General features: G+C 45.0%; 1 protein-coding gene across 5 annotated transcripts in view; it reads right to left on the reverse strand.

Moving 5' to 3' along the window:
• The window catches only part of RFX3 (regulatory factor X3), a 306542-nt gene that overhangs the window by 242785 nt on the left and 39375 nt on the right, over positions 1 to 24382 (reverse strand). The gene's annotated exons all lie outside the window — the stretch shown is intronic.

Raw genomic sequence — 24382 nt, forward strand, 5'->3', positions numbered from 1 at the left:
CCCTGGCAGCTTTTATTAGCCATGAAGGGCAAGGGTCAAGAGCGCACGAAGTCACCCGCACACTGCCCAGGATCTTGTCCACATCCTCAGGCCGCACCAACCGAAAAAAATCCAACACAACAGGACCAGATGGTACCAAAGGCACGTCTACCGGAACTGCCAAAACTCTGGAGTCCAGGTCAGCACGGATGCAAGCGACTTTATCTGCAAAGCAACAGGCAAACCGATCACAAAGAGCTGTAGATGGCTCCTCCCCCATTGTCTGGGGGGATGTGTGGAGCAAGGTTTTCACCACACGAAACAGCTCTGTTTGTCTGCACTGAGCAGACGCAAAGGAGGCGGAGAAAAATCATTTCTTCGCTGCCCCCACCGCCACGGAGTAGTCCCTAAAATGGGCTCTAGCCCGTGTTCGGTCGAATTCGTGACGACTCTTCCTCCAGCGTCGTTCTAGCCATCGTCCGAGTTGCTTCATCGCCCTAAGCTCCGAGGAAATCCAAGCAGAACGGGCTCCGCCAAGCTGGAGAGGGCGCTTGGGGGCAACCGTGTCAACAGCTCGGGCCATCTCTCCATTCCAGAGATCAACCAAGGTCTCGACAGGGTCACCAGCTCTGGACACTGGAAACTCCCCGAGGGCCGTCTGAAATCCAAGCGGATCCATAAGCCTCCGGGGGCGGACCATCTTAATCGGCCCACCACCCCTGCAGAGGGCAGACAGAGCAGTCAAACTAAACCCCACCAGGTGATGATCTGTCCATGACAAGGGAGTGGTCTCAAATTCCCCCACCTCCAGATCATTTATTTCCCGGTCGGCAAAAACCAGATCCAGAGTGTGTCCCGCCACGTGGGTAGGGCCCGATACCAATTGAGACAGGCCCATGGTTGCCATGGAGGCCATGAAATCCTGAGCCGCACCCACTAGGGGGGCCTCAGCGTGGACATTGAAATCCCCCAAGACAATAAGCCTGGGGGAACCCAAGGCCACCTCCGAGACCACCCCCACCAGCTCAGGTAGGGAGACTGAAGTGCAGCGGGGTGGTCGGTACACCAGCAGAATCCCCAGCCTATCTCGGAGGCCCACCCTCAAGGACAAACACTCAAAATTCTGAGATTGCCTGACCGGGCACCTGGAAACGGGGAGGGTCTCTCGAAAGATGACCGCAACGCCTCCTCCCCGACCCTCGAGGCGGGGCTGCTGCACGATCTGGAAACCTGGAGAATATAATAATGTATGAGAATATAAAAATCAAAGCTTACATGGCACAGAACTTAGGATGACCACATTTACTTCCCATTTCCATGCTTTTTAGAGCACAAATGAAAACTGTAAGCAAGCAGCTACCACCATTTATATAGTAACTTTAGAACACAGTTTCTCCTTCAATATACTGAAAGCTATATATTCCTAAACCTAAAAGGAAAATAGATAAGCAGTTAGAGGTGGATTCATTTTTCCTTTTTAAACATAAGTTGTTCCATTATTCCCTACCCCCGCTTTTAAAAATGATACAGGTTGGTCTTGCTATGCACAGTAACACTGAAAGTTCCATGTATCTATGGTCCAAAGATAGGCACTTGGCCTCTGTATACGGAGATAAAGAAAAGGTTAATACCCGCGATCCACAGTTCCTAGGTGGCCAAAAGTTACCTCCGCGAATATTTCCTGCCACCATTTTGTTAAAGGAGCCATTTTGTGGCTCTTCTGTCAAAATCACATGAAACTGGCTAAATCAGGAGCAGCTGGTGAGGGCAGCACAGGGCGTGTGGGGGGGGGAGAGGTATCTTTAAGGAGGCAATAAGTAGGTGCTTACCATTGTGTAAGCATCAACTGCAAGCTGCAATGCTCCGCCTGCAATACTGTGCAGGGCAGCAGCACTCCACCCAGCATCCGGCTGGGCCCTGGTCTCTATATGTGTGTAGAGCTCTGTGTGAATCCCAATTCAACCATGAAACTCTCTGGGTGACACTGGGCCAGTCATGTATCTCTCAGCCAAAACTACCTAACAGGGTTGTTGTGAGAATAAAAATACCCATGCACACCTCTCTGAGCTCCTGGGAGGAAGAGAGGGATATAAGTGTAAAAATAAATATATACGCCTGCCTGAAGGAAGTTGAGGACATCAGGAACCCCTGTGGTGAGTGGATTTAAATGCTTCCTGTGGGCCCATCTGCAGAATGCTGCCCATGTAGCCTGGTAGATCTGCTGGGTGGACGGACAGTGGGAGACTAGGATGGTATCTTGGATGAGGCCAAATACCTCTTGGCTGCTAGTCTGTTGCACTCAACAACCAGATGCAGAGTTGGAGCCATCCCAGCTCTGGAAGTAGAATGGGCCCCTAGGATAGAAGGTCCCTGAGTACTGGGAGACATCACGGGGGGGGGTGTATGGACAGGTTGACTAGGTCAGAAAATCATGACCTCCTAGGCCAATGGGGTGCCACCAGGATCTGGTGGGTTCACTCTCGGGTCAGCTTTCTGATGACATTGTTCATGATGGCCTTTGGTGGAGAGGTGAAAACAAGACCTTTCAGCCAATTGCTGTCGAGGGCATCAATGGCTTCTGCCACTGGAGGATGGTATCTTGAGAAGAAGCGCGGGAGCTGGCTATTCAGAGGAGAGGCGAAGAGATCCACTAGAGGATCGCCCAGGTGTCCTTTGATTAGCTGGAAGACTCTAGATGGAGGAACCATTCTGCTGGGTCCACCATCATTCCACTGAGCCAGTTGGCTTGATCGTTCTCTGTCCTGCTTAGACGGTCCAGTATGATTGACAGCAAGTGAAGTTTCACCCACTGAAAAAGGAGGCCAGTTTCCTCCATCAGTGCTTGTGACTTTGTACCCCCCTTGCGGTCGATGTGAGCCTTTGTGGTGATGTTGTCCGTCCTGAGGAGCACATGCCGTCCCTGAAGATGATACTAGAATTCAAACAGGGCAAGTCTTGCTGCATTGGAGTTCCAAGTAGTTTACGTTCCTGTTTGCGTCTACCTGTGACCATGAGCCTTGGGTCGGAATGCCTAGGCAATGACCGCCCCATCCATTGAAACTGCCATTCATGGTCACTGTGATCCATTGTGGAATGGTTAGTGTTAGGCCCTTGCTCATAGCCGGAGACATCCACGATTCGTAGGAACTGCACACCTTCTTGGGAAGAGCAACCTGTTTATGCGTACCTGCCATGATGTAATCTTGCTGTGGCAAGAAGAGCCACTGTAGACGGCGGGAGTGCCACCTGGACCAGGGCGTGCATTTCATGCACACTACCATGGATCTCAACACCTGTGAGAGGAGCATGAGGTCCGCAGTCTGGGATCGTAAAAATGGTTGAAGAAGAGATATGAGTTTGTTCCTCCATTCCTCGAGTAGGGAGACCGAGTCCTGGGCTGTGTTGAATACTGCCCCCAGGTGTTGCAGCTTCTGGACAGGTGTCAGGTAGCTTTTTTCTTTGTTCACTATAAAACCGTGGTCTCTGAAGCATTGAAGTGAGCGGTGAACTGTCCCTTGGCTTGTCGGAGAGAAGGAGCCCAGAGGAGGAGGTTGTCGAGAAATAGGTAAATCTACCACTCTCCTGAAGGCGTAGGTACAATCAACTTGTGGAATTCTCTGCCACAAGATGTGGTGACAGTCAACAACCTGGATGGCTTTAAGAAAGCTTGAAGTTTGGATAACTTCATAGAGGAGGGGTCCATCAACGGCTACTAGTCAGAGGGCTATAGACCACCTCCAGCCTCAAAGGCAGGATGCCTCTGAGTACCCGTTGCAAGGGAGTAACAGCAGGAGAGAGTGTATACCCTCAACTCCTGCCTGTGGGTTTCTAGCAGCATCTGGTGAGCCACTGTGTGAAACAGGGTGCTGGACTGGATGAGCCTTGGGCCTGATCCATCAGAGCTGTTATTCTGTTCTTATGTATGCGATCAGTGTGACTATGATTTTTGTAAATATTGTGGGCACTGATGATAGGCTGAAGGGGAGGGCCCTGTATTGATAATGTTGCCCGTTGTAGACAATGCATAGGTACTTCCATTGATGCCAGGAAGTCGTGAGAGTGGATGGCCTCCTTGGTGGAGTGGATTCCATCCTGAATTTTTTCTTCCTGACAAACTTGTCCAGGCATTTTAAATCAGGACAGCCCTCCAGGATCTGTCTTTTTTCAGGACCAGAAATAACAGTGAGCAAACGCCGGAACATGTTACTGTGGAGGGTACCTGCTCAATCACCTGAATCTGAACAAGATGATGTATAGCCTCGTTCATCTGTTGATGTTTGGATGATCTGGTGTATGTATCGAGGAGAGTCCATGAAGGAGTCCAGTAGTATTGTCATGAATTCTATGGTGTAATTGAGGAAGATTGTGTCTATCATCCATCGGTCTTGGTAGACAACCCGGTGGGGGTGAAAAGGTGTAGTCTGCCCCCGACCTGACCGGCGTCCTTGTTTTTTGCTCTGTTTGAAGCTAGATGAAGGTCCTCAGAAGCCATGGGACCTACCTTGGCCTCTGAAACACTGCCTCTACTGAGGTTGTCCTGTACCTCTGAAACCGGATGTGCAGAATTCCCTCCCTTCGGAGGGGAAGGAACCTTAGTACTGCTTGAAAGGGCGAAAGCGAAAGGAGGACATTGAATGATGTGTAGGCTTGCGAAACTGTCTGCGCGAGTCCCTCTGTGTCCAAGGCATGGCTTTCTTTTTGTCCTTGGTCTCTTCTAATATGGGGTCCAAAGCTGGTCCAAACAGGTCTGATCCAGTAGACCTGGGCTCCTAGGCCCATAAGATTGAAGCCCAGACAAAGACAGAATTGGTAGTGGTGGCTTTAATGACTGTTGCCAATGCCTCATGCAACTTCTTAAAGTAGGAGTCACACTTCCTGTCCTCAGGAGATCTTAATTTATCGTGCCCTTCAGTAGTTAGAATCACCCGACACCATTTGAGCAACCGGGGCATCAATGTGGGGTATTGCCAGGAGGGAAGTCATATCCTGGGGCAGGAAATAGGGGACCGCTAGGATAGCTGCCTACTGGCCAAGAGGAGGTTGGTTGCTGCCATTCTGCCAGCATGACCTTAAGAAAGCTGCTGGGGAAGGGGAGAGTAGGAGATGGGGCGTCGGCAGCAGGGAATACATTTTGATCCAGATGGGTAGCCTCTTCTACTGATTCATCTGGGGCCACATCATTGATGGCTCTTTTAGCTTTCGTTAATAGGATATCGAAATCGGGGGACAAAAAAAGGTAAGCAGATAGTGTAGATTGCTGAGCTACCTCCTCCCCCAGTAGTTGCCATTCTTCCTTGTCAGATCCATCTGGATGTGGGGTGGGATGAATCAGGTGTGGACTCAGTTTCAGAAGTTGGCTCGAAAGGCACCTGGTCTCTAGGCTTGGTCGGTAGGTGGGGAGGCACTATAAACAGGCTAGGTTGGGGTAGAGGGGGAGGTGGTGCGGGGGGTAATTTGGGTGCACAAGGATTGGATGGAAGAGGGTAGGGATGTTTGGGAGGGGAGGGGGAATCAGAAGAGGAATAATGATATGTTTTCCTTGTATGTTTGACCCCTAATTTTTGTTGTAGGAAAAGGCCACACTCAGAGGGTGGAATAAATTCCCTCCACGTACTAGAATCAGGAAACGTAGAAAACATTCATTTTTTGCGTAGACTGGGTCTCATGGGTACATTGGGTGCCCCTGGGACTTGAGGTGGCAACGCAGGTGGCATGTTTAAGGCACTGTACAAGGCTGAGCTACCCTCCCCCATAAGTAGTCTTAGCCAATCAGCTACATCAGGTGGCACAGTCAATACTGGCTCTGGAACAGGATTCACAGGATTACTTACTGGGATCCGTGGTTTGCTGCTCAGGCCGCTGGTGTAGCATCCAGTAGCATACCCGGGAAAGCCTCCATAGGTGGAGCTGAGTTTTGGTCACAGGCAGACTGATTTGGCTTGTCTGGCCCAGCTGGAGTTAGAGCCAAACCATTCTTCTTATGAGCATAAGATTTTGGTGCGGAACACAGCACAGACCAGACGGTTCCTCCTCAACACCAATCATCCCAGAGGTGATGTTACTGGATGCCAGGGAATTGTCCGCAGGGCCCTGGCCACCCACCCTCCTTTCTGCCTCTCTGTGCTGTACTGCTTTTGGGGCGCTGTTTCATGTGCCTGCATAAATCTTTAATGGTAAGGTGCTTGCTAAGGCGCTGGGAAGTTAGCAATCTTTTCTTTTTCAGGAGCTGAGCGTCCTACTTAAGCTGCTTGGACTTTTTGGAGGCTTTTCACAGACTCACGGCCACTTCGTGCATCCCCGCCACCTCTGTGAGGGGAGGGGGACCCAGGAGAGCAGGGGATAATGATTTTGCCCTAACGGGCTTCAGGGGAGTGGGCTTTGTAGTCATGGGGACTTCAGAAAGGGACCACACCTCCCCAAGAGATCTTCAGCTTCTGCTGTTTCCATGAGCAGAGGAAGGGGAAAACAAAAGTAAAACACTCAAACAAAATGCTAAGCCGAACTGGTCAAATTGGAAAAGAATTTTTTTTTTAAAAAAGGAATTTCCCCCCAATTAAAAATGGGCCTAAGATGCTCCTTTCCCACCCTGGCACAATCTAAAGGGAACAGGGGGGAAGACAGGAGCAGAAGAAAATAAAATACAAGACCTGAAAGCCTAAATTGCTGGAGCTCTCTCTGTATGCTGCATTCCAAGTGAAGACATAACTGTAAGTGGGGTCTAGGCACCTCCTGGCGGCTGGAAGTTAAAACTACAATGACATCAGTCCTGTCTTCCAAGCATGCTCCATACTTAACCCATAATGATAAGCTCCAGCATAGGGGGAAATGAGGAGCACAGCACACTGGAACCCTGTTAACATTTTCCATCCAAATAAATATGTATAAGCACTTCACAGCCTTTCTTTCCTATCTAAAGTTCTGTGTGATTTAAATTATTATTAAATTCAGTTTTTATGTTTACACTGGTAAGACATTTGTCAACTAATCATAGTAAGTTATGTCATTTTAATAAGGAAGTATTTTTAATGAAATGTAATTGGACACAAATAATACCTGCTCTTTAATTGCCAGTCATCACTTCCTCTTTACACTTTTTGTCAAAAACATAGCACAAAAGCTGAGCAAATGTTCATACGTATGCGTATTTACAGTAGATGGCTGTCAAAATCTATGATTCAATCTACCTAACTAGTCATGTCAGAAACTGTAACTATGGACAGGTATATCCAAGCTTCTACATTTTTTTTTGCCATTCTCAGCCTCCTTCCTCACCAGCAGCCTTCCCACGCACATGCACTTTTCACACAGTAGACTTGACAGGAGAACAGTATGACAGACTTATGACACTGAACTAAATTTGTCTAGCCACCACTGGCAACTTATTCATAGCCACTATCTCCAGATGAATGTGCAATTAATAGCTACCAAACTCTTTCCTCATTATGTGATTCTGAGGATTTCAATTATTCTCTGCTCTTGTATTTCTTAATACATTAATTAAAAAAAATAACTTTAGCAAAGACTGAGTTTCCAATCTCTCTTTATTTTAAAAAAACTGCCTCAAAATTCAGGGATCCAAAATGAACTGAAGAAATAAAGGCTAATAAGATGCTGTGTGTAGGTATGAATAATAATAAAAATGCTTGATCACTTTCAGGGTTCTCACAACACCTGGCCTAGGGAAGCTTTTCTCCAAACCTGTTTAATGGTTGGCTTAATAGTGTACATTTTTTTAACCTTATTAATATCTGTCTGATGTTCATAAAATTCAAGTGTGAAGTAAGCAGTGAACTAAAGTCCATGCAAACACTGCATGTTTAATTACTTGATAATCTATTTAACCTTCCTTTTTCTGTTACATCTCCCACTGCTGTTCTTTAAAACAAAAATGCTGGCAATATTTTTTTTAAACTGACTCTTAGTATTTTGGAACCAGAACTATTAAGTACTTTTACCAGGATACTGAGCTTTTGGGAAATGACAAAAGATCTCCAAATTCAGAGAAGTTCACAGTGAAAAGAAAACCATGACAACTATTTGTACTCTTGCTTTATTATTACATCTGGCATGGTCACTCTTGGAAATTCAATCTATTATCGTTGCTAGGCATCAGTTGCTGTGCAACCTAAAAGGGTATGTTGTGCGTTCAGGCTAAGAAGCATTAATAAACCTGTAGGCCGCCGTCTACAGTTCTAAACAGTATGTTCAAAGACTTTAAAGAGTTTAGCAAAATAAAACTATATATAGGAAGCATATTCAGAGGTATGCAAGCCCAATAAGTCCTGAATAAGCCTAGAGTAATCTTAAAAACAATAAAAGCTCCAGAAAGGAAAGGAAAGGAAAGGAAAGGAAAGAAAAGAGAGGGAATGCTTGACGAGGGCTTAATGAATGTATAAATACACCTACTATATCAATACACCTACTACAAAGGTAACACACATTATATTACCATTGAAGAGACACTACATTAAGACAGAAACAAAACACTAACAAATCTGAAAGCTTCATATACATTTAAAATTAAAACTGTGCTTTAATTTTCATAGCATGTTCAGGCATGCTATGATCTGAAAGGCAACTGTTAAAAGAAAGTGTCATCTATTTTCTCCAAAGCACTGCCATATTAAATAGGGCTCACCATGGCTACCTTGCTAAAACAGATTGAAGTTGGAATATCAAGTTGCCTTTCCTTCTTGCAGATATAATAGATCACACCCCAAAACTAAGTAAATTTTATTATTTTATTTATTCAATGTATATACTGTTTTTCCTAAAGTGGCTCAGGGTGGTTTACATTAAAATCAGAAACACATAATAAAACAATTAAGATAAAATTATTAATTATTAATATTATTACATTTATATCCTACTCTTCCTCCAAGGAGCCCAGAGCAGTGTACTACATACTTGAGTTTCTCTTTCACAACAACCCTGTGAAGTAGGTTAAGCTGAGAGAGAAGTGACTGGCCCAGAGTCACCCAGCTAGTTTCATGGCTGAATGGGGATTTGAACTCGGGTCTCCCCGGTCCTAGTCCAGCACTCTAACCACTACACCACGCTGGCTCGCATGGTGTAATATAAATAAAAAGTCAAACCAGATTAAAACTCATTAAAATTAAAATTATATATATCATTAAAAGCCAGGCTAAAAGATGGGTCTTTAAGGCTCTCCTGAAGACCACCAAGAAAGATAATCGTCATATCACATTCCACAACCTAGAGGGGACAACTGAGAAGGCCCGATCCAGTTGAAGTGATAGCACCCCCAGACCCCTCCTGATGATCTTAATGAGCGGTGAAGATCTTGTAGAGAAATCTCAGGTAACCTGGACCCAAGCCACTCAGTGCTTTAAAGGTAATAACCAGCACTTTGTACTTTGCCCGGAAATGTATTGGCAGCCAGTGAAACTGTTTAAGAATAGGCATAATGTGGTCACTCCGGGCGATACCCCAGAGAGCAATCTGGCTGCTGCATTCTGGACCAACTGAAGTTTCTGAACAGCATACAAAGGCAGCCCTACATAAGTCCACTGCAGTAGTTCAACTTGGAGGTTACCAGTTGGTGTACTACTGTTTTGAGGTCATTCTCCTCAAGGAATGGGCACAGTTGTCAAATCAATCGCAGTGGGTAAGAAGCATTCCTAATATGTTGGTCCATTAAAGAAAAAGAAAAAAATCCACAAACCAAACTAGTAAATGGCAGACTTTAAACTTCTCCAGAATTCAAAAGCTTGCTGCATACTGCTTTGCAACTCCATAGTTGGTATGAGCTCCACAAAGACTCCTAATTAAAAAATATTGCCCTACTTTGGTTTCTGGATCTCCCCCAACCCACGATATACATTAATCAAAATAAATTATGCCTTCAATAAAATCCAGACAATACAACTACTTTATATTATATTATATTGTGTACATAAGAAACTACTGAAATGAATTTGAAGTGCACAGAACGGAGCAGTCTACAATCTGCAAAATCATGAATACATGATATTTTTGCTACTAACAATGTTAATAAAGGCAAAGGAACTTCTAACCTAGCCAAATACAAAGTTTCCTATTGTGTGGAAGCGGGGCGGGGGGGGGAGAGTAGAAATTTATGGATAGGGCTATAGCTCAGTGGCACATACTTTGCATGCAAAAGAGTCATGTTTTGGTCCCCATTCCTCTTTCCTATGGCTACTAAACAGATATCCTAGCATGTCAGATGCAACAAGGGATGCGAACTGTAGGCTTTCCAGTATTTCTGCTATGGGCCAGTAGTGCTGGAAAGACAATTCCCAGCTCTCCTTGCTTCTGGAACACTCCAATGGCTCCATGTGAGGCACAGGGAGGGGAGAAATGTCTCTTCATTCACAGCTGAAGCCACAAGAAAGGTAAGTGGGGAGAGAGCTTGGAAGCATAGGTGAGAGAGGCCGACAGGGCTTAAGTGTCTCCCCAGCTCAGATTAAAAACCGAATTGGGGAAAAAAAATTGTAATATTGTTATGCTTTTCTCACATTTTCTTACTGTCAAGCCTGACTTCCAAACTACATGAAATAAAGCTTGATGGAATCACTACTCCCACCACACACACACACACACACCCCTTACAGCAAAGCTGTGAAAAAGAAGACCTTTGACATCAACCTTTGAAAATTGTAAGCTGTCCTATTAGGGATGTGCAAGCTGGCTCACATTGAGCCAGGCTCACCATCAAGCCTGGCGTCCGAGGTCGAACACGACCGGCCCCCAAAGGAATGGTGCTGGTCTCAGTTCAAACTGGATCACCACCCAGTTCAATGAACTGGCTTGTGGGCCAGCTCAGAGGGGAGGGGGTATACTTGTAAAGAAGATCCCGGCTAGGATTCTCCTTTACAAGTACAGGGGATTCCTAGGCTAAAAAGGCTTTCCTTTAGCTTTAAAGTATGTGAGGGGATGCTTCTATTTTTACTTTTAAAATGAAGCCCCGCCAGTGGTGGTAGTGGCAGCAGAGAGCCAAATCAGGCTAATGTCTGGCTTGCACATCTCTATGTCCTATCCCAGAGAACCTGAAAGACCAAGGGAAAGCAGGGGTACACAGAGCCAAATTTGTAAAGCCAGCAAAATATAAAAAGACTGTAAGGTGAAGTGTGCCATCAAGTCGATTTTGACTCCTGGCACCCACAGAGCCCTGTGGTTTTCTTTGGTAGACTACAGCAGGAGTTTACCATTGTCTCCTCCCATGTAGTATGAGATGATGCCTTTCAGTATCTTCCTATATCACTGCTGCCCGATATAGTGCCAGCGGGGATTCGAACTGGCAACCGTCTGCTTGTTAGTCAAGCCTTTCCCTGCTGCATCACTTAAGGTGACAACATAAAAGACTGTACAAAATCTTTATCATTAGCATGGTGCAGACATAAAGGTGGCCATTTTTACCTGCAATTTCCATGCATTTTAAAGCACAAGTGAAAATTAAAAGCCCTTTTCATCTTAAACTTTTTGATATTGTAATGTTCCTGTTTTTCAGAAAAGCACTAAATTATGACCAGAGCTCTGTGAGAGTTAAAATTTTACCTCTATAGTTCCCCCACCACTTTAGGATGTTTAAGTCGCTTGACCTATATTATCTTGTTCAACATGCCCAAGATTGTGTCCTGAAGCTTAACACAAGTTTAACAGGAGGATGTTCTTCAAAATTAAACAATAACTGATAAATGTAGCCCAATTTCACTAAACAATTAGAAAATGGAGGCTAATATTTTTTGAAGAGATATGCATGGAACACTGGCTGACATGATGAAGAACATTACTCAAAGTAGTTCTGCTGAAATTAAAGAACAAGTTAGCAATGTCTAACTTGTCCTTTTAATTTCAATGGGACTACCTTGAGTAATTTTTCTCATTTCCACCACCGAGCTCTATTAGCAAGGTTCAAAAAACGAAACCTCTGTGTGTGGAGATAGTATACCTCTCAATACCCAATGCTGAAGATACACAATGGGGAGAACATTACAATAATCTTGAAACATGTTCAGCTCTATTCTGAAATGTTTGTGATGCTGCTGGGCTGTGTTGAATACTGCCCCCAGGTGTTGCAGCTTCTGGACAGGTGTCAGGTAGCTTTCTTCTTTGTTCACTATAAAACTGTGGTTTCTGAGACACTGAAGATGGTGGTGAACTGCCCTATTAGCTTGTCGGAGGAAAGGAGCCTGGAAGAGGAGGAGTTCATTGAGAAATGGGTAAATATACACTCCCCTGAAGGCATAGATATGCAATCAGTGTGACTATGATTTTCATAAATACTGTGGGTGCTGATGACAGGCTGAAGGGGAGGGCCCTATAATGAAAATGTTGCCCATTTTAGACAAAGTGTAGGTACTTCCTGTGCGAAGGGCAGATGGGCACATGCAGGTATGCTTTGAATCGATCCATGGATGCCAGGAAGTCGTGAGGGTGGATGGCCTCCTTGGTAGAGTGGAGTGATTCCATCCTGAATTTTTTCTTCCTGGCAAACCTTTTCATGTGTTTTAGGTCCAGGACTGCCGTCTAGAATCTGTCTTTTTTCGGGACCAGAAACAACAATGAGTAGACACCGGAACATGTTACTGTGGAGGGTACCTGCTCAATCGCCTGAATCTGAAGATGATGATGTATGGCCTTATTCATCTGGTGCATTGAGAAGTGACCATGAAAGAGTCAGGGGTGTGGTAATGAAGTCTATAGCGTAACCGAAGTAGATTGTGTCTATCACCCATCGGTCTTGGTACACAACCTGGTGGGGGTGAAAAGGTGTAGTCTGTCCCCGACCTGACCAGCGTCATTGTTTTCTGCTCTGTTGGAAGTTAGATAAAAGTACACGGAAGCCTTGGGCTCTGGGAAGACTTTGCCTCTGAAGCAGTGCCTTCACTGAGGTTGTCTGGTACCTCTGAAACTAGATGTGCGGAATTCCCTCCCTTGGGAAAAAAAGGGGCCTTGGTGCTGCCTGAAGGGGCAAAAGGAAGAGGAGGACACTGAAGTCTATGTAGGCTTGTGAAACCATCTGCGCAAGTCCCTGCATATCGAAGACATGGCTTTCTTTTTGCCCTTGGTCTCTTCTAATAAGGGGTCCAGTGCTGGACCAAACAGGTCTGATCTGGTAAATGGAGATGCCATGAGTGCCATCTTGGACTTGGGGAATATTTGACATGATTTTAGCCAGAGAGATCTGCACAAAGCCACCCCGGCTACCATAGACCTGGAGGCCTGCTGCAGGCAGTCCAGGCTAGAGTCCACCGTTAGGGGCCCTGCCTTGGCTAGCTTATTAATGCCTTGATGAAGCTTGACCTTTTCAGGAGGGACCAGGGCTATGAGCTCTTTAGCCCATAAGATTGAACCCCGGGCAAAGATCAGAGTTGGTAGCAGCAGCTTTAATGATTGTTGCCAATGACTCGTGCACCTTCTTAAAACAGGAGTCGCACTTCCTGTCCTCAGGAGACCTTAACTGATTGTGCCCTTCAGTAGTTAGAATCACTCCTGTCACCATCTGGGCAACCGGGGCATCAATGTGGGGTATTGCCAGGAGGGAAGTCACATGCTGGGGTCAGGAATAGTGTATTCTGGTATAGCTGCCTATTGGCCTAGAGGAAGCTGGTTGCTACTATTCTGCCAGCATGACCTTTAAAAAGCTGTTGGGCAAGTGAACAGTGGGAGATGGGGCGTCAGCAGCAGGGAATACATTTTGATCCAGATGGGTAGCCTCTTGTACTGATCTGCGGGGGCCACATCGATGGCTCTTTTAGCTTTCGTTAATAGGATATCGAAATCAGGGAACAAAAAAGGTGAGCAGATAGTGTAGATTGCTGAGCTACCTCCTCCCCCAGTAGTTGCCATTCTTCCTTGTCAGATCCATCTGGATGTGGAGTGGGATCAGGTGTGGACTCAGTTTCAGATGTTGGCTCAATAGGCACCTGGTCTCTAGGCTTGGTCGGTAGGTGGAGAGGCACTATAGATAAGCTAGGTTGGGGTAGAGGGGGAGGTGGTGCAGGGGGTGTAATTTGGGTGCACAAGAATTGGATGGCAAAGGGCAGGGATGTTTGGGAGGGGAGGAGGAAACAGAAGAGGAATAGTGATGTGTTTTCCTTTTATATTTGGCCTGTAATTTTTGTTGTAGGAAAAGGTGGTGGAATAGGCTCAGATGGTGGAACAGCTTCTCTCCATGGACTAGAGTCAGGAGAGGAAGAAGACCATCATTTTCTAGGTAGGGTCGCATGAACCACCCTCCCCCATAAGTGGTCTTAGCCAATCGGCTACATCAGGTGGAGCAGTCAATACCGGTCCTGGAACAGGCTTTGCTGGGTTACTTACTGGGATCTGTGGTTTGCCGCTCAGGCCTGCTGGTGTAGCGTCCAGTGACATTCCAAGAAAAGCCTCCATAGATGGAGCTGAATTTTGGTCACCAGCGGGCTGGTTTGGCTCATCTGGGATGGTATGGACAAGGTGGTCCCCCCTCAACACTAATCACCCCAGAGGTGATGTTACTGGATGCCAGGTAATTGCCCGCAGGGACCTGGCCGCCTGCCCCGTTTGCTGTTCTGCACTGTGCCGCTCTTTGGGCACGGTTTCATGAGCCTACATAAATCTTCAATAATAAGGTGCTCGCTAATGTGCAGGGAAGTTAACTATCTTTTCTTTTTCAGCAGCTGAGCATCCTCCTTAAGCTGCTTGGACTTTTTGGAGGCTTTTTGTGGACTCATGATCACCTCATGCATTCCCGCAACCTCCACAAGAGGAAAGGGAATGGGGGGATAACCATTTTGCCCTAATGGGCTTGAGGGAGTTGGGCTTTGTAGCCGCGGGGGGACCTTCAGAAAGGGAACCCCCCAAGAGATCTTCAGCTTTTGCTCTTTCCATGAGCGGAGGAAGGGGAAAATGAAAGTAAAACACTCAATCAAAAGTCTATGCCAAATTGGAAAAGGGGGAAAAAGATTTTTTGAGAGGGTTTTTTTCTCAATTAAAAACCCTAACCCTAACTTGCCCTTGCACAAATCTAAGGGGAACAGGGGGAAGATAGGAGCAGAAGAAAATACAAGACCTGACAGCCTAAATTGCAAGAGCTCTCTCCGTATACTGCATTCTGAGCGAAGACATGACTAGAATTGGAGTCCAGGCACCTCCTGGCGGCAGGAAGTTAGAACTACAATGATGGCAGTCCAGTCTTCCGTGCATGCTCCGTACTTAACCCGTAATGATGAGCTCAACAGGGGAAAAATGTACTGCAGCTAAAAACTAAAACCCTAAAAACTCCGAGGAGGTGGTTTCATCAGACTATGGGAGGTCAAATAAAAACTCTTGAATTTCCTATTGAAATTTAAAAAACCTTTTTAATATTTCTTTAAAGCAAAGGTGGGGAAAGGCTACAGGTAAACTGTAGCTTCATTAGAAAAAATAAATTATTCTGTTTATAAATATATTGAAGAAAATCTGCCAATTACTAACATCCTACATGGATTTGTAATGAGTAATTCCAAATCAATCCAATGTCCCTTCTCTGACAGATTAGCTGACTTGATAGATATCATAAATGCACTTGATTTTTTAAAAAAATCTTGATTTAAATAGGACTTCTGACAGTTGTACATGACAGTCGCATAAGTAAGCTTTAGAAAATTAATTAAAAGGTGCTATCGTAAGATGGGCACACAGCTGGCTGAAAAGCTGCAGTGCCCAAGAGGAGTAATTAATGGATCAGTGTCAAGCTGGGAGGAAGTAAGAAGTAATGCTTCAGTTCACAGGGATCTGTCCTAGGTCCAGTACTGTTCCACATCTTCATTAATTACTCAAATAAAGGTTTGGAGAACACTCATTAAATTTTCAGAAGATTCAGAATTGCAGTGAAGATATGAAAACATTGTAAGGATATCATTATAATCCAAACACAGCTTTGTTACACTGGAGCTGTAAGCCACAAAACAACATTTAACACCACATGTTAAATATTTCAAATTGGAAAGCAAATGCATGTATACCAATACAAAATGTGGGGGAGGGGGGAGATAGTGCTCAAATACTGCTGAAAATGTCTTCGGGGTAACTGTGAATACCGGCCCAACTGTGATGCAGCCGGGGTGTGCGCGCATGTGTTGGTTTTTATTGCATTAACTGGATGCTGACATGCAATATATAGTATGTCACAAATAACATCATTACTCTGCTTGTTGCTGGTTAGGAATCAGCTAAAGAACTATGGGCAGAGTCCAGACTAGTGTTAGATGTATGTAACATTAAAAAGAGTGTGTCTATGTGGTTTGTGCTACTCTGCACAACCACTAATGGAAAATCTTTCAGGACACATACAAGATTGCACAATACACTGCACTAGAGGTTATACAACTTGGGCATAACTAGGTGATTACGATTCAACCGTAATCGGCAGAAGAGGCAGGGGTCCTTCCTGGCTCCCCACACATGAGTTCCCTCCCCATTTCACTCTGCCACTGACCGCGGCACACAAGCAACACTGCAGCAGAACAAGAAGTCCTCCAGCATCCCTTCATGTGCTGCACCAGGAGCACGGTGCCTTGAGGGATCTTCCCTCAGCAAGGTGCCCTTGCTGCCCGGTTCAGTGTATGCTCACGCTATGTGCAAGCTAAGCATACATACAACACCAGCACCAGGGTAAGGACTCACTTGCACCCTTAACCCTGTCTAACGGCTGGGATACAAAGTTGGGTTAGGTGAAGGATGAGCCTGGGTTAGGCTGCTCATGAGAATAGTCTCTTAGTCTGGAGTCTGCTCTAACACCAGTTTGAGACACCCATCCAGATCCGTTAAGAGCCATGCTCATGGAGAAAGTTTCTGAATGTCAGTTCCTTGATATATCAGGAACCACACATACCAACTGGATGCACATATGCATCTGAACAGACAAATTGTCTGACTCAGTAGAAGATAGCTTCCTATGTTCCAAAAAATATTTATCACAGCCAATGGACCCGGGGGTGGAGGGAGCATTTGATTCAAATCTGGGCTGGATATTAAGAGAACAGAACTCCTAGCTAAAACGCATTGCATAAGTAAGACATGGTTTTCTCCAGACTACTCATGTTTATGAAAATCTACCCATCACACTTTAATCTAAAGATTATCCAATGTATTCTTCTGCAATTATATTGGAGATACAATATCAATGTTAATGAAGATGTACCATTTCTAATGTAGACAACATATGTGAGGCTTTTAGATGGATTTTTTTAACATTATAGGGTTTCATATTTTCTTCCTATACACAGGAAAATTATTAAAATGCTTATGATCAAGAGTATCACCAGTTACTAGGACTGTGTAAAGATTTGGCTTCAAAGTGTTTTTAACACTCCAACCCCACAGAAGCCTGCAGGAGAGAGAAGAGGAGGGACAACATCTGCTCGTAGGGTGAGGGACTACATGCCTGCCTGTTTGTTTCTCCTTCTGCCCCGCTGTGTGTTATCTGCCCCCCAAGGACTGGTTGCAGTGCTGAGGTAAGGCTTTGCAGGACTGGGGCCCGGGGGGTGACTTGGCAGTTTCCTGGATGCCATCTGCCTAGAGCTGCCTGCTCAGGCCTATATAGGGTGCTACCAGTGGCCACATGTGGGGGGGGGCATTTAATAGTTTGGCTTCTGTTTTTAGTTGACATCTGGGTGATATTATTTTATAATGTGCCTGGGTTATGCTGGAGATGGGGAAAGAGGGGCCACATCCACTGATTATGGGGCGGCAATTCCAGTGGTGGTGGGGAACAGAAGAAGTAATGTTGGCAGGTCAGCAAGTAATTACAGGGGAAGGGGGATCAGAAATCTAATAGATGTTCCCCCTTCCAGCTGCCATGTCAGCTCTTTGACCATGGGGAGCAGTGCCAACCACTCTCGGAACCTCACCTTGCTCCTTTGTAATGCCAGGTCAGTCCAGAACAAATCAGAAACCATTCATTATTTAATTCTGGATTCAGGAGCCGACCTGGTTTGTATTATGGAGACCTGGGGAGGCCGGTGGCCCAGTCTGGTCCCAACTTCTTCCTCCTGGGTACTCTGTTGAGGAGCGGGTGAAGGTCCGCAGGCGGGGAGGTGGAGTGGCTGTGGTCTATAAGAATAACATCTCCCTTACCAAGATCTCTGTTGAGGTGTTGGACCATATCGAATGGGTATACCTAAGCTTGGGGACCAGGGATAGATTGGGACTTCTGTTGCTGTACTGATCACCCTGCTGCTCAACCGAGTCCCTAACTGAGCTGATGGGACTTGGTCTCGGGCTTGGTATTAAGAGTCCCCCAGGCTTGTGGTGCTGGAGAAGTTCAATGTTCATTTTGGGACCAATTTGTCCGGGGCAGCTCAGGAGTTCATAGCAGCCATGATGACTATGGGTCTATCCCAAGTGGTCTCGGGACCGATTCATATTCCTGGTCACACGCTTGATTTGGTCTTTCACTCTGATCAGGGTGGTGTTCCGTGGGTGGGGAATCCTGTGATTTCCCCATTGTCATGGATGGACCACCATCTGGTTAACATTGGACTCACAATCACTTCCCACCTTCTCAGTGCTGAAGGGCCTATTAGGATGGTCCACCCGAGAAGGTTATTGGATCCAATAGGATTCCAAGAAGCCTTGGGGGGATTTAGTGTTGGCTCTGCTGGTGATCCTGTTGATGCTCTGGTGGAGAACTGGAACAGCAAACTCACTGGGACAGTAGACACGATTGCTCCTAAGCGTCCTCTCCGACCCACTGCAAAATTGTCCCCTTGGTACACGGAAGAACTACAGGGGCTGAAGCGGCAAGATAGAAGACTGGAGTGCAAGTGGAGAAAGATTAGACTCAAATCCGACAGATTGCAACATAGAGTATATTTGAAGATCTATGCTCAGGCAATGTGTGGCAAAAAAGATATTATTTTCTGCCCATATTGCATCTGCAAGTTCATGTCTGGCCGAGTTGTTCAGGGTTGTGAGAGGGCTAGTACATGCCCCTCCTCCTTTGAATCAGAATCTGGAACCATCGATTACCCACTGTGATGTGTTTAACGAATTCTTTGTGGGGGGAAATCTCTTGTATTCAGGCCGACTTAGACTCCGTCTCCACAATTACTTCAGTGTCTGATGTGGAGGTGTCCAGCAACTACTCTTGTGTGGTTAAGTTGGATCAGTTCCAGTTTGTGACTCCTGAGGACGTGAACAAGCTGCTTGGAGTGTTGCAGCCTACTACATGTTCTCTTGAACCTTGCCCGACATGGCTTATACTATCTAGCAGGGGGATTGTTGTAGAAGGCCTGGTAGAGACAATAAATGCTTCTATAAGGGAGGGAAGAATGCCTCCTTGTCTTAGGGAGGAAATTATTAGACCACTTCTAAAGAAACCTGCCTTGGATCCCTCAGAGTTAGGTAACAACAGGCCTGTCTCCAACTTCCTTGGTTGAGTAAGGTAATTGAGAGGGTGGTGGCTTCCCAGCTCCAGACAGTCTTGGAGGAAACCAATTATCTAGACCCATTTCAGACATGATTTCAGGTGGGCTATGGGGCAGAGTCTGCCTTGGTCAGCCTGATGGAAGATCTCCAATTGGGAATTGATGGACAGATTGTGACTCTATTGATCCTTTTGGCGGCTTTTTATACTATTTACCATAGTATCATTCTGGAGGGTCTGAGGGGGTTGGGAGTGGGGGGCACTGCTTTGCGGTGGTTCTGCTCCTGCCTTTCAGGCAGGTTCCAGATGGTATCCCTTGGAGACTGTTGTTCTTCAAAATCTGAACTTTCATATGGTGTCCCTCAGGGCTCCGTATTGTCTCCAATGTTGTTTAACATTGTCATGGCCCAGACCTCTGAGTCAGAGGAGGAGCGGGAGGACTTGGGTGGGAGAACCAGCTCAGAGGCACAGCAGCAGAATTTGGCTGTGACAACAGACTCTGGAGCTGAACTGGGACGGCAGCAGACAGAACAATCTGAACAGCTGGCTCACAGAAGTAGAGCTGAAGGGATTGTAAATCCTGTCGGGTCAGCCGAGCCAACAGATTTACGACAAACATCTACATGAAACCGCTGGGAGAGATCATCAGGAGATTTGGTGCAGGGTGCTATCAGTATGCTGATGACACCCAAATCTATTTCTTCATGTCAACTTCATCGGGAGAAGGCATGACCTCCCTAAATGCCTGCCTGGAGGCAGTAATGGGCTGGATGAGGGATAACAAACTGAGACTGAATCCAGATAAGACAGAGGTACTTATTGTGCAGGGTCGAAACTCAGGAGATGAGTTTGATCTGCGTGTTCTGGATGGGGTCACACTTCCCCAGAAGGAACAGGTGTGCAGTCTGGGGGTGCTTCTGGACACAAAACTCTCGCTGGTGTCCAGGTTGAGGCAGTAGCCAGAGGTGCCTTTATCAGCTTCGGCTGATATGCCAGCTGCATTCGTTTCTTGAAATAAACGACCTCAAGACGACCTCAAGACAGTGGTACATATACTGGTAACCTCCAGACTGGATTACTGCAATGCGCTCTATGTGGGGCTGCCTCTGTATGTAGTCCAGAAACTACAGCTGGTTCGGAGTGAGGCAGCCAGGTTGGTCTCCAGGCCATCTCGGAGAGACCATGTTACTCCAGTACTGAAAGAGCTACACTGGCTGCCGATAAGTTTCTGGGTAAAATACAAGGTGCTGGTTATAACCTATAAAGCCCTATACAGCTTGGGCCCTGGGTATTTAAGAGAACGTCTTCTTCATCTTGAACCCCACCACCTACTGAGATCATCAGGAGAGATCCATCTGCAGTTGCCACTGGCTCGTCTGGTGGTTACTTGTGGACGGGCCTTCTCAGTTGCTGTCCCGATGCTTTGGAACGCGCTCCCTGCTGAAATAAGAGCTTCCCCATCTCTGACAATTTAAAAAAAAAAAAATCTTTAAACACACATTTGTTCACCAAGGCTTTTAATTAAATACCATTTTAATAGTTTTAACTTCATTTTAAAATATTGTTTTAAGGTTTTAAATTGTTGTAATGTTTTAAGTTTTTGCTGTCATTTATTTTAACCAATGTTTTAATTTCTTTGTTGTCATTCATCTGTTTTAACTAATATTTTAACTTTTCTGTTTTTGTTGTAAACCGCCAAGAGATGTAAGTTTTGGGTGGTATAAAAATATGTTAATTAAATAAATAAAATAAAGCCAGATTTTAAATTTGAAGTGATTTTAAAGCCAAATCATCTGCAACTCACTCCTGGTCTTGTAAGGAGGTGGCCATTTGCAGCACTTACCTCCACACAGAACAGTTCTCTGCACAGCAGTGGGGGGCAGGGTTTAACGAAATTAGGAGCTGTAGAAAGCCCAATGACTTCTTGGGAACAGTTCTGGAAAGTCTCTGGGAAGCCCTATGGGTAAAGTGCTGGGAAGGACTACATTTCCCAACATTCCTTGCATGCCTTCCTACAGGGCTTCCAAGATGTCACTGGGGCTTCCTATGGCTTTGCATCCCTTTAATGGCCCTCCTTACTGCTGTCCAGAGGACCACTTGAATGCAGATAAGCACTGTAAGAGACCACTTCTCTGCAGCACAGGGGACTAAGTGCAGATGTTTCGGCTTCCACACTTCAAAGCCAAATCTTTGCACAGGCCTACTGACTAGATATCAAAAGATGAACTGACTGGGACATTTATTTATAGGTTGGAACTTCCACCCCCTAAGATACTGAAAGCTATTAAATTCAATATGAACTTGGGGGTGGGGGGGAGATGTAGTTGGATAAGGGTCGAAAATCATAACTATTTAAAAGTAGATTTTTTTAAAAGGAAAAAAATAATTTACCTCAACTGTATCAGATGTCATCAGACTAAGAAATGGGATTTAGGATAAATTTTTGAAAAGTAGCAGTGCTGAGCATATGAGGAGGGAAAGATAGTAACATTTTTGTCAACAAAATATACCAATGTGTTTGATCATAAATGCAATCATATAGAGAAAACCAAGCCTATGTATTTTTATTTTTTATTTTTTATCTTTACATTTATATCCTGCTCTTCTTCCAGGAGCTCAGAGTGGAGTACATGGCTATTTTTATCCTCATAACAACCCTGTGAGGTAGGTTAGGCTGAGAAATACATGACTGGCCCAGAGTCACCCAGTGAGTTTCATAGCTGAATGGAAATTCAAACCCAGGTCTTCCTGGTCCTAGTTTAGCAGTAAGTTAAAGAAACCTTGTCTTACATGGCTTACCTAGGTGAATAATTCTGTTTAAGTGAAAGTTCACTTGCATGCAACTTGTAGAGGAGGCATATTAAAGACTCTGCTTTCAAGGATACATTTTGACAGTCTCACTGCTACAAGCTGTCACAGCACCAGTCTCTGGGGTCTGTCAAGTCTGATATGGAAGGTTTATACTGTGATGTCACGAAGAGGGCAGCACTCATTAGTGTCTTCTAAATCCTTAGCAGATGTCAACTGAACACACTCTGTAGTGGTTCCATAATAATCTACAACCCCCCAATTTCAAAAAAATCTTTCAAAATTGAAAATGGGTGGGGAGAGACTACTCGTTGCACTTATGCATAGTATAAAGCATATTCCCTTCCCCACTCCTGAACACCTGCCTTTCTAGGGATACTAAATGTTAGCTAGGATCCAAAGAACAAAGCCACAGGATTCTACGTGCCAAGTGGGATTGTTTTTTAATTTGAACTGCAGGCCTCCATGCAAAATCACAAACTGATTCTGAAACTCCCCTGCTTGAGGTGGTGTTCAAAAACCACAAGTTGATCCAATACACCAGTGAGAGGGAGTGTCTGCTGCTAACTTCCTCCAGAACATACTCTGAAGCAGAAAGACAATCCTAGAGGTAGGAACACCCACATGAACACCCATAATACGGGGAAGGAAATCCATACTTCTCCAACTTCTTCAGAGGTTTCTAAAACTGAGCTTCTTACTGGTGTCCATGTTACTTGGCTTCAATTTGCTCAACTGTTCTCACTTGCATAATTCACTGTATTTTACTATCTTTTCGCTCTTTCATTCAGATAACTTTACTCTAACCTGCACACTTTCCCCCAATCTCTTCTTATGAAAAATGCTTAATGCTTCACTATTTCACAATTTGACTGATGTAATGCCCTTCTTCCTGGTCTTCCTCCCCCCACCCACCTTCAACCATTTTCTTCCATAGTTTACACCTCTGACAAACCTCCACTCCCCGCCCTTCACTTTAATCATACTACTCTTCTTCCTCCCACCCCTCTTCATTAGCTTCCTTTTCCATAGCACATTCATGTTACGCTTATTTTGGTCTACAAAAATATATACATTATATTGTTCCATCTTATCTTTAATCTCCTGTTCTTCTTTACACGTCTTTCCGTCTTTTCTATTTCATTCTTCGTTACTCTGCAAACCTAAGATTTCTTCTTTTGTTTAACATATTTGTCCATTTCTCTCACTTTATTTTCTTTGATATTCTTTCCCTTCTGATATTGGGGGAAAGGAACTGAGGATCAGGAAGCTGCCTAGTCATACAGGAAAGCTTGGCTGTTTTAACTTGCTATCGATCCTAAGGCATGTAGGAAATACCCTTACTACAGGATGGGCTCCGATTATGGTGAAAAACCGTTAGTTCTCAGCAGACATGCACTCCCACTACTGCTCCACTTTTGTGTCATGCAAACCTGGAAATGTCAGGCAGAGAACATCAGGTGCCCATCTCTGCCTGACATTTGCCCGACATTTGTACTCAACATTCTGAAGCTGGGCGAAGAATGTCAGGCAGATGTGGATTCCAGTGGTTCTTCTGTACTTACCTGTTGCCGTTATGTGTGACAAATTTTAATACTTTAAAATATATTGTTCTCCCAAGGCCTTTTCCCTTTTAGTCGATCGCCTGCACTTCCTTCCCTTTTGTGCCTTCTTTTGGTTGTCTCACACTTAAATCTGAGGCTAATGACAAGGCCTAAACTTTTTGTACAGCATTTAGTTGCAGGCGCTATAGAAATTATATTATTATTCCCCACAAGAGTTCCTCGATCCCAACCCCAGAGATAAAGGACAGTTGTACTAACAGTTCCAGACAGCAAATCAAGAACCAAGAACAGTTTATCTCCATGCCTTATGGTGGTACAAAGAGAAATTGTTCCCAATATCTGATTCAGTGCCAGAACTAGGCATGCTAACTTCAAGTTTAGGTTTCAACAACTCCACTGAATCTGTTTGAACCTGTTAGTTGCCACTAGTGATGTCACTAAATACATTTGAACTTTAACAAAGATTTAAGATTACACCTTCAATATAATGCACTTTACAGTTAAGAAGCTATACCACAATTAGCCCAAGTAAATTAAGGGAAATAAAAAAAGCAAAAAGATTTTCTTTTTAAAGGACAACAATTATAAATGCTGAAAATGTGGATGCCCAACATGGGAGTATGTACTCTTTAGTAAGATGCAATACTTAACTAACATT

Source organism: Hemicordylus capensis, chromosome 2, assembly GCF_027244095.1.
Source record: "Hemicordylus capensis ecotype Gifberg chromosome 2, rHemCap1.1.pri, whole genome shotgun sequence".
In the NCBI taxonomy this organism is placed as follows: Eukaryota; Metazoa; Chordata; class Lepidosauria; order Squamata; family Cordylidae; genus Hemicordylus; species Hemicordylus capensis.